Source organism: Myotis brandtii, unplaced genomic scaffold, assembly GCF_000412655.1.
Source record: "Myotis brandtii unplaced genomic scaffold, ASM41265v1 scaffold1225, whole genome shotgun sequence".
In the NCBI taxonomy this organism is placed as follows: domain Eukaryota; kingdom Metazoa; phylum Chordata; class Mammalia; order Chiroptera; family Vespertilionidae; genus Myotis; species Myotis brandtii.
This window is the reverse complement of record NW_005354272.1, coordinates 148,073-156,121: the sequence shown is the minus strand read 5'-3', so window position 1 is coordinate 156,121 and position 8,049 is coordinate 148,073. Positions and strand designations below refer to the sequence as shown.

General features: G+C 39.6%; 1 pseudogene; it reads right to left on the bottom strand.

Moving 5' to 3' along the window:
- LOC102261126 overlaps window positions 1-8,049 on the bottom strand; it is a 34,540-nt pseudogene that overhangs the window by 15,510 nt on the left and 10,981 nt on the right.

The following is an 8,049-nucleotide window of genomic DNA, read 5'->3' as shown; positions in this document are numbered from 1 at the left end:
CTTATCTTCCTTTTGTTAAGTTGTATGAGTTCCTTATAAATTTTGGAGATTAGGCCCTTATCAGATATGACATTGGCAAATATGTTTTCCCACGCAGTGAAATTTCTTGTTGTCTTGTTGATGGTTTCATTTGCTGTGCAGAAGCTTTTTATTTTGACGTAGTCCAATTTGTTCATTTCCTCTTTAGTTTCAACTGCCCTAAGAGCTGTATCAGTGAAGAAATTGCTTCAGCATATGTCTGAGATTTTGTTGCCTATGGATTCTTCTAGAATTTTCCCTATAAATTTTGGAGATTAGGCCCTTATCAGATATGACGTTGGCAAATATGTTTTCCCACGCAGTGGGTTTTCTTGTTGTTTTGTTGATGGTTTCTTTTGCTGTGCAGAAGCTTTTTATTTTGATGTAGTCCCATTTGTTCATTTTCTCTTTAGTTTCAACTGCCCTAGGAGCTGTATCAGTGAAGAAATTGCTTTGGCATATGTCTGAGATTTTGTTGCCTTTGGATTCTTCTAGAATTTTTATGGTTTCCTGTCGTACATTTAAGTCCTTTATCCATTTTGAGTTTATTCTTGTGTATGGTGTAAGTTGGTGGTCTAGTTTCATTTTCTTGCATATATCTGTCCAATTTTCCCAACACCATTTATTGAAGAGACTATCTTGGCTCCATTGTATGTTCTTGCCTCCTTTGTCAAATATTAATTGAGCATATTGGTTCGGGCTAATTTCTGGACTCTCTATTCTATTCCACTGATCTATATATCTGTTCTTGTGCCAGTACCAGGCAGTTTTGAGAACAGTGGCTTTGTAATACAGCTTGATATCTGGCATTGAGATCCCACCTACTTTGTTCTTTCTCAGGATCGCTGCAGCTATTCGGGGTCTTTTTTTATTCCAGATGAATTTTTGGAGAGTTCGTTCTAGATCTTTGAAGTAGGCCATTGGTATTTTAATGGGAAGTGCGTTGAATTTATAGATTGCTTTGGGTAGTATGGACATTTTAATGATGTTGATTCTACCAATCCAAGAACATGGTATGTTCTTCCATCTCTTTATGTCTTCCTCTATCTCTTTTTTCAACGTCCTGTAGTTTTCTGAGTAGAGGTCTTTTACCTCTTTAGTTAAGTTTATTCCTAGGTATCTTAATTTTTTTGGTGCGATGGTAAATGGGATTGTTTTTATAATCTCTCTTTCTGAAAGTTCACTATTGGTGTATAGAAATGCCTCAGATTTCTTGGGGTTAATTTTGTATCCTGCTACATTGCCAAATTCATGTATTAAGTCTAGTAGTTTTTTGATGGAGTCTCTAGGGTTTTGTATGTATAATATCATGTCGTCTGCAAATAAGGACAGTTTTACTTCCTCTTTTCCAATTTGGATGCCTTTTATTTCTTCTTCTTGTCTAATTGCAATGGCTAATACTTCCAGTACTATGTTGAACAGGAGTGGTGAGAGTGGGCATCCCTGTCTTGTTCCTGTTCTTAGGGGAAATGGTGTTAGTTTTTGTCCATTGAGTATGATGTTGGCTGTGGGCCTGTCATATATGGCTTTTATTATGTTGAGGTATGATCCTTCTATTCCCACCTTGCTGAGAGTTTTTATCAAAAATGGGTGTTGGATTTTGTCGAATGCTTTTTCTGCATCAATTGATATGACCATGTGGTTTTTTTCTTTCAATTTGTTTATGTGATGTATTACGTTTATTGATTTACGGATGTTGTACCATCCTTGCATCCCTGGGATAAATCCTACTTGGTCATGGTGTATGATCTTTCTGATGTACTGTTGGATCCGATTTGCTAAGATTTTGTTGAGGATTTTGGCATCTATGTTCATGAGGGATATTGGCCTGTAATTCTCTTTCATTGTGTTGTCTTTACCTGGTTTTGGTATTAGGGTGATGCTGGCTTCATAGAATGAGCTTGGAAGTGTTCCTTCCTCCTGAATTTTTTGTAGTAGTCTGAGGAGGATAGGTTTTAGTTCTTCCTTGAAAGTTTGGTAAAACTCCCCTGAGAAGCCATCTGGTCCTGGGCTTTTGTTTGCTGGGAGCTTTTTGATGACTGCTTCAATTTCTTCCATAGTTATTGGCCTATTGAGATTTTTAGATTCTTCCTGATTGAGTTTTGGAATGTTGTATTTTCCTAGGAATTTGTCCATTTCCTCCAGGTTGTCTAGTTTGTTGGAGTAGAGCTGTCCATAGTATTGTTTAACAATCATTTGTATTTCTGTGGGGTCTGTTGTTATTTCGCCTCTATCGTTTCTGATTTGGTTTATTTGGGTCCTCTCTCTTTGCTTCTTGGTGAGCCTGGCTAGAGGTTTGTCAATCTTGTTTATCCTTTCAAAGAACCAGCTCTTGGTTTCATTGATTTTCTGTATTGTTTTTTTGGTCTCTATGTCATTTATTTCTGCTCTAATCTTTATTATCTCCTTCCTTCTGCTCACTCTGGGGTTTTCTTGTTGCTCTCTTTCTAATTCTTTGAGTTGTAGAGTTAGATGATTTACTACCATTTTTTCTTGTTTTTTGAGGTAGGCCTGTAGAGCTATAAACTTCCCTCTCAGGACTGCTTTCATTGTGTCCCATAGGTTTTGGATTGTTGTGTTTTCATTGTCATTAGTTTCCAGGATGTTTTTAATTTCTTCTTTGATCTCATTGGTAACCCAATCAATATTTAATAACATGCTATTCAGCTTCCAAGTGTTTGAGTATTTTGGGTTGTTTTTATTGTAGTTTATTTCTAACATTATGCCATCGTGGTCTGAGAAGAAGCTTTTTATGATTTCAATCTTCTTGAATTTGTGGAGACTTTGCTTGTGACCCAATATGTGGTCTATTTTTGAATATGTCCCATGAGCACCTGAGAGGAATGTATATTCCATGGCTTTGGGGTGAAGTGTTCTGAAGATGTCAATTAAGTCCATCTGATCTAGTGAGTCATTTAGGATTGCTGTTTCTTTGCTGATTGTTTGTCTAGCGGGCTTATCCAGTGGTGTCAGTGGTGTATTAAAGTCCCCTACTATGATTGTATTGTTGTCGATCTCTCCTTTGATATCTTCCAGGAGTTTTTTTATGTATTTGGGTGCTCCTGCATTGGGTGCATATATGTTTACCAGGGTTATATCTTCTTGTTGTATTGATCCCTTTAGTATTATGAAGTGGCCTTCCTTATCTCTTGTTATGGCCTTCACTTTGAGATCTATTTTGTCCAATATAAGTATTGCTACCCCAGCTTTCTTTTCATTTCCATTTGCCTGAAAGATATTTTTCCATCCCTTCACTTTCAGTCTGTGTGAGTCCCTTCTAATGAGGTGGGTCTCTTGTAGACAGCAAATATATGTGTCATGTTTTTTCATCCATTCAGCCACTCGATATCTTTTGGTTGGAGCATATAGTCCGTTTACGTTTAAAGTTATTATTGAGAGGTACTTGTTTGTAGCCATTACTTTATTTGTGTGTAACAGTTTTCCTTCTTAGCTTTTTATTTCTTCTTTTTACACCAGTCCCTTTAGCTTTTCTTGCATTTCTGGCTTGGTGGTGATAAACTCCCTTAGCCTTTTTTTGTCTGTGAAGCTTCTTATTTCCCCTTCAATTTTGAATGAAAGCCTTGCTGGATAGAGTATTCTTGGATTCAGTCCTTTGCTTTGCATCACTTTGTAGATTTCTGTCCATTCTTTTCTGGCCTGATGTGTTTCTGTTGAGAAATCATTTGATAATCTAATGGGAGATCCCTTGTATGTAACTTTCCGTCTCTCTCTTGCAGCCTGTAAGATTCTCTCTTTGTCCTGAACATTTGCCATGGTAATTATGATGTGTCTTGGTGTGGGTCTTTTCGGATTCACCTTGTTTGGGACTCTCTGGGCTTGTGTGACTTTTTTCTTCCCCACCTCAGGGAAGTTTTCTGATATTATTTCTTCGAATAGGTTTTCTAATCCATGTTCATCTTTCTGTTGTTCTGGCACCCCTATTATTCGTATGTTGTTTCGTTTCATGTTGTCCCAAAGCTCCCTTAGGCTCTCCTCCTGTCTTTTAATTTTTTTCTCCATTTGCAGTATAGTTTGGGTGTGTTTTGCTTCCTTGTCTTCTAATTCACTAATTCGGTCCTCCGCTTCTCCTAGTCTACTGTTGATACTTTCAATGGAGTTTTTTATGGCAGCTATATCACTCTTCATTTCTTCTTGGGCCTTACTTAAGTTGTTGATTTTTTCATCTGTTTCTTCTAGCTTCTTGCATATGGTATTGATTTTTTCCTCCGACCGGTGCATGTACTCTAAGACCCTTATTCTGAATTCTTTTTCCGTCATGTTGCATGCCTCTGTCTCACTTAGCTGCTTTTCTGGCGAGTCCTCCTTCTCTTTCCTTTGGGGGTTTCTTTGTCTACCCATGTTTGATCTCACTGACATATCTAGTTGTTGAGTCGTTCAGTGGCTGCTCCCTGGGTGGCAGTGGCTCCTCGGGCTGTGGTTGCTCCTTGGGCGGTTGTGGTAGCAGTGGCTCCTCCGTTGATAGCAGGGCCTCTGGTGGGTGCTGTTCACAGCTGTGGTGGCTCTTCTGGCAGGTGGAGGGAGGCTTCACACACAGTAACTGTTCCCCAGACAGAGCGTGTGGAGATCAGGAGGCCGCTGTTGCTTGAATCTGCTGCGTTGATTTAAAGGCACAAAATACAACACAACAAGGCACAACGTACCAGGCACTGAACACGAATGTATTTACGATATCAATAACCCCAAATAAAGGTGGCCACCCGAGCTAAGAGAGTTAGGAGATAAGGAAGAAAGAAGAGAAAAAGGTAGAAGAGAAAAAAGAAAGAAAGAAAAAAGAAAAAAAAAGGAGTGCAAAAATAAAATTGGAAAAAGGGAGGGAAAAAAAAGAAGAGGAAAAAAAAAAGTAAGAGAGAAAAGAGAGTGAAGTATAAGAGGGGAAGAGACTATTTATATGAGGAGAAAACTCCTAAAGAACCGCCACTAATACCAACAATTTACAGCAGCAGATTCCTGGAGATGAATACAAACTACAAACAACCAATAATATCAAGCGACGCAAGGGAAAACAGAAGCACAGAAATAACCGGGGGGCGGGGGGAGAAAAATAAAAAGAATAAGCAGACTAACCTCACAAACGATCCTAAAAAAACCCCCAATATACTCGTCAATCGAGCAAACAACAATAAACAATAGAGAGAGAAAAGAAGAAGAAGAAGAAAAAAATTTGGATAGTGAAGGAAGATAAGGGAAAGGTGTATAAGGATTTAGAGCAGGGGATTGGACATAGGGTATATAAGTAGGGTGAAATTTTGACAGGGGGTAAAAAGAATAGGGAAAATCTAAAGCTGGAGTAGGGTAAGAGAAACAGGACAACAAAAGGGAAAAAGTGGGGAAGAGGGTTTAGCACAGAGGCAAATTGAGGTAGAGAAAAATGTTGCTAAAGGAACGATGAAAATAGAATGGAGGACATTAGTCCCAAAATAAAAAAATAAAAAAAATAAAAGAAAAGAAAATGACACTTTAAAAAATGGTAAAATGGTAGCGGTAATAATACTAGTTAAAAATAAAAATGTAGTAGTTGAAAGGGTAAAATCAGGTGATGGAAAAAAAAAAGAAAAACAATGTTTTCTTAGTTAAAAGGTGAAAAAGTAATTAAAAAAAATAAAAATAAAAATGTGCAGTAATGCAGGTGCTTCAGATCTTCTACTCTTCTTTTTGGCACGCCCGGAATTCAGGAGAATGTTGAATTTCCCTCTGATACACTGTTCCTCCGTGTTGTAAGCCACAGTCCTGATTTTAAGGCAGGCCGTATTGGTTCCCCTTACTGCTGTATTTGTATGTACAGAAGAGTCAGTTCGTGGCTCTGCCTCTGGGTGGCAGTGTGTCTGGATTGGATGAAAATAGAATGGAGAACACTACTCCCAAAATAAAATAAAGAGAAAATAATATGGCACTTTAAAAAATGGTAAAATGGTAGCAGTAATAATACTTGTTAAAAATGAAAATATAGTAATTAAAAGGGTAAAATCAGGTGATGGAAAAAGAAAAAAATTGGTTTCTTAGTTAAAAGGTGAAAAAAGAATTAAAAAAAAATTGGCAGTAGTGAAGGTCCTTCGGTTCTTCTACTCTTCAGTCTGGCTCGCCTTAGTCCTGCCAGGTATTCAGGAGAGTGTTGAATTTCCCTGCAATACACTGTTCCTCCGTATTGTAAACCACAGTCCTGATTTTAAAGCAGGCCGTATTTGTTCCCAGACTGCCTTAGTTTGTGTTTACATAAGAGTCAGTTTGTGGCTCAGCCTCTGGGTGGCAGTGTTTCTGGATTGACCTCCGAGGCTGTACGGCCTCTCTATCCAAAAGATGGGGTTCATTTTCTCTATTGCACTTAAAACTGGTTTGAGGAAGTCCACTGCCCAGAGCTGGTTCTTTAATCGTTACCTGGCTCTGTTTCCCAGATTCCACAAAGACAACTTTTCCCTGCAGTCTCTGTGAGTGTCCCCAACTGGGAAATTCCATGCACTGGGTTTAATAATCAAACGCAAAGATTTAAGGAGAAGAGAAAGAAGAAGAAAAAAAAAAAAGAAAACAGAAAAAAAAAAGCGCAAGAGCCTTGTGCGAATTTGCAACCCTGCAACTTCCTGCCCGCACAGTCTCCTCCGCGCGCCCTCTTCCTCCTTACATTGAGTAGCCTGCACACAGGCAAAATCTGAGGTTGCCTTTTTGCATCCAGTCCAGCTATGGGCTAATTTTAAGAGTTTCCTTCTGCCAGCAGCCCTGTGGGAGCTCTTCCACACTCGCGGATCACGCTGGCCCCAAAGGCCGCAGTCTTTGTGGGGCGCAGACCTTCCCCTGCACACTCCTCTCCCCAACCTGAATTGCCAACAGCACCTTCAGGCGAGACCTGACCTTTCCATGAGAAGCAGGACTCCACATAGTCGCGCTGTCCCAGATCCGGTGTCTCTGGGTTAGCAGCCAATCTCTGGATGCCGGGTCTTTGGGTGTACAGTATACATTTCCAAAAAACAGCCACTCAAGATGGCGCAGTCTCCGCGGCTGAGCTGGCGACCCAGGAGAGATTTCAGCCGCAGTCTCCAACTTTCAATCTGCTTTCTCAAGGATTCCTCCGCCCTTCCCGGCTGCAAACTGTCTCTCAGCTGAATATCCTCTGCTTATTCAGGCTGTATGTTACCCGCTTCAGCTGCTCACCCTAACAGCTCCGGGACAAGGCACGGGACACATCCGTCTATACCTCCGCCATTTCTTCACACCTGTGCCAAAGTTTTTTAATCCATTCATCTGCTGATGGGCACTTAGGCTGGTTCCAAATCTTAGCTATTGTAAATTGTGCTGCTATGAACATAGGGATGCAGATATCCTCTCTGATTGGTGTTTCTGGTTTCTTGGGATATATTCCTAGAAGTGGGATCACTGGGTCAAATGGAAGTTCCATTTTTAGTTTTTTGAGGAAGGTCCAACTGTTCTCCACTGTGGCTGCACCAGTCTTCATTACCACCAGCAGTGCAGGAGGGTTCCTTTTTCTCCACAAGCTTGCCAGTACTTGTTGTTTGTTGATTTGTTGATGATAGCCATTCTGACAGGTGTGAGATGGTACCTCATTGTCGTTTTGATTTGCATCTTCAGATGATTAGTGACTTTGAGCATGTTTTCATATGTCTCTCAGCATTATGTATGTCCTCTTTCAAAAAGTGTCTATTTAGGTCTGTTGCCCATTTTTTGATTGGGTTGTTTATCTTTCTTTTGTTAAGTTGTATGAGTTCCCTGTACATGTTTGAGATTAAACCTTTATCAGAGATATCATTGGCAAATATGTTCTCTCATGCAGTGGGTGTTCTTGTTGTTTTGTTAATGGTTTCTTTTGCTGTGCAGAAGCTTTTTATTTTGATATAGTCCATTTGTTTAGTTTCCCTTTATCTTCCATTGCCCTAGGAGCTGTGTAAGTGAAGAAATTCCTTTGGCATATATCTGAGATTTTGCTACCTGTGGATTCCTCTAATATTTTTATGGTTTCCCATCTTACGTTTAAGTCCTTCATCCATTTTGAGTTTATTTTTGTGT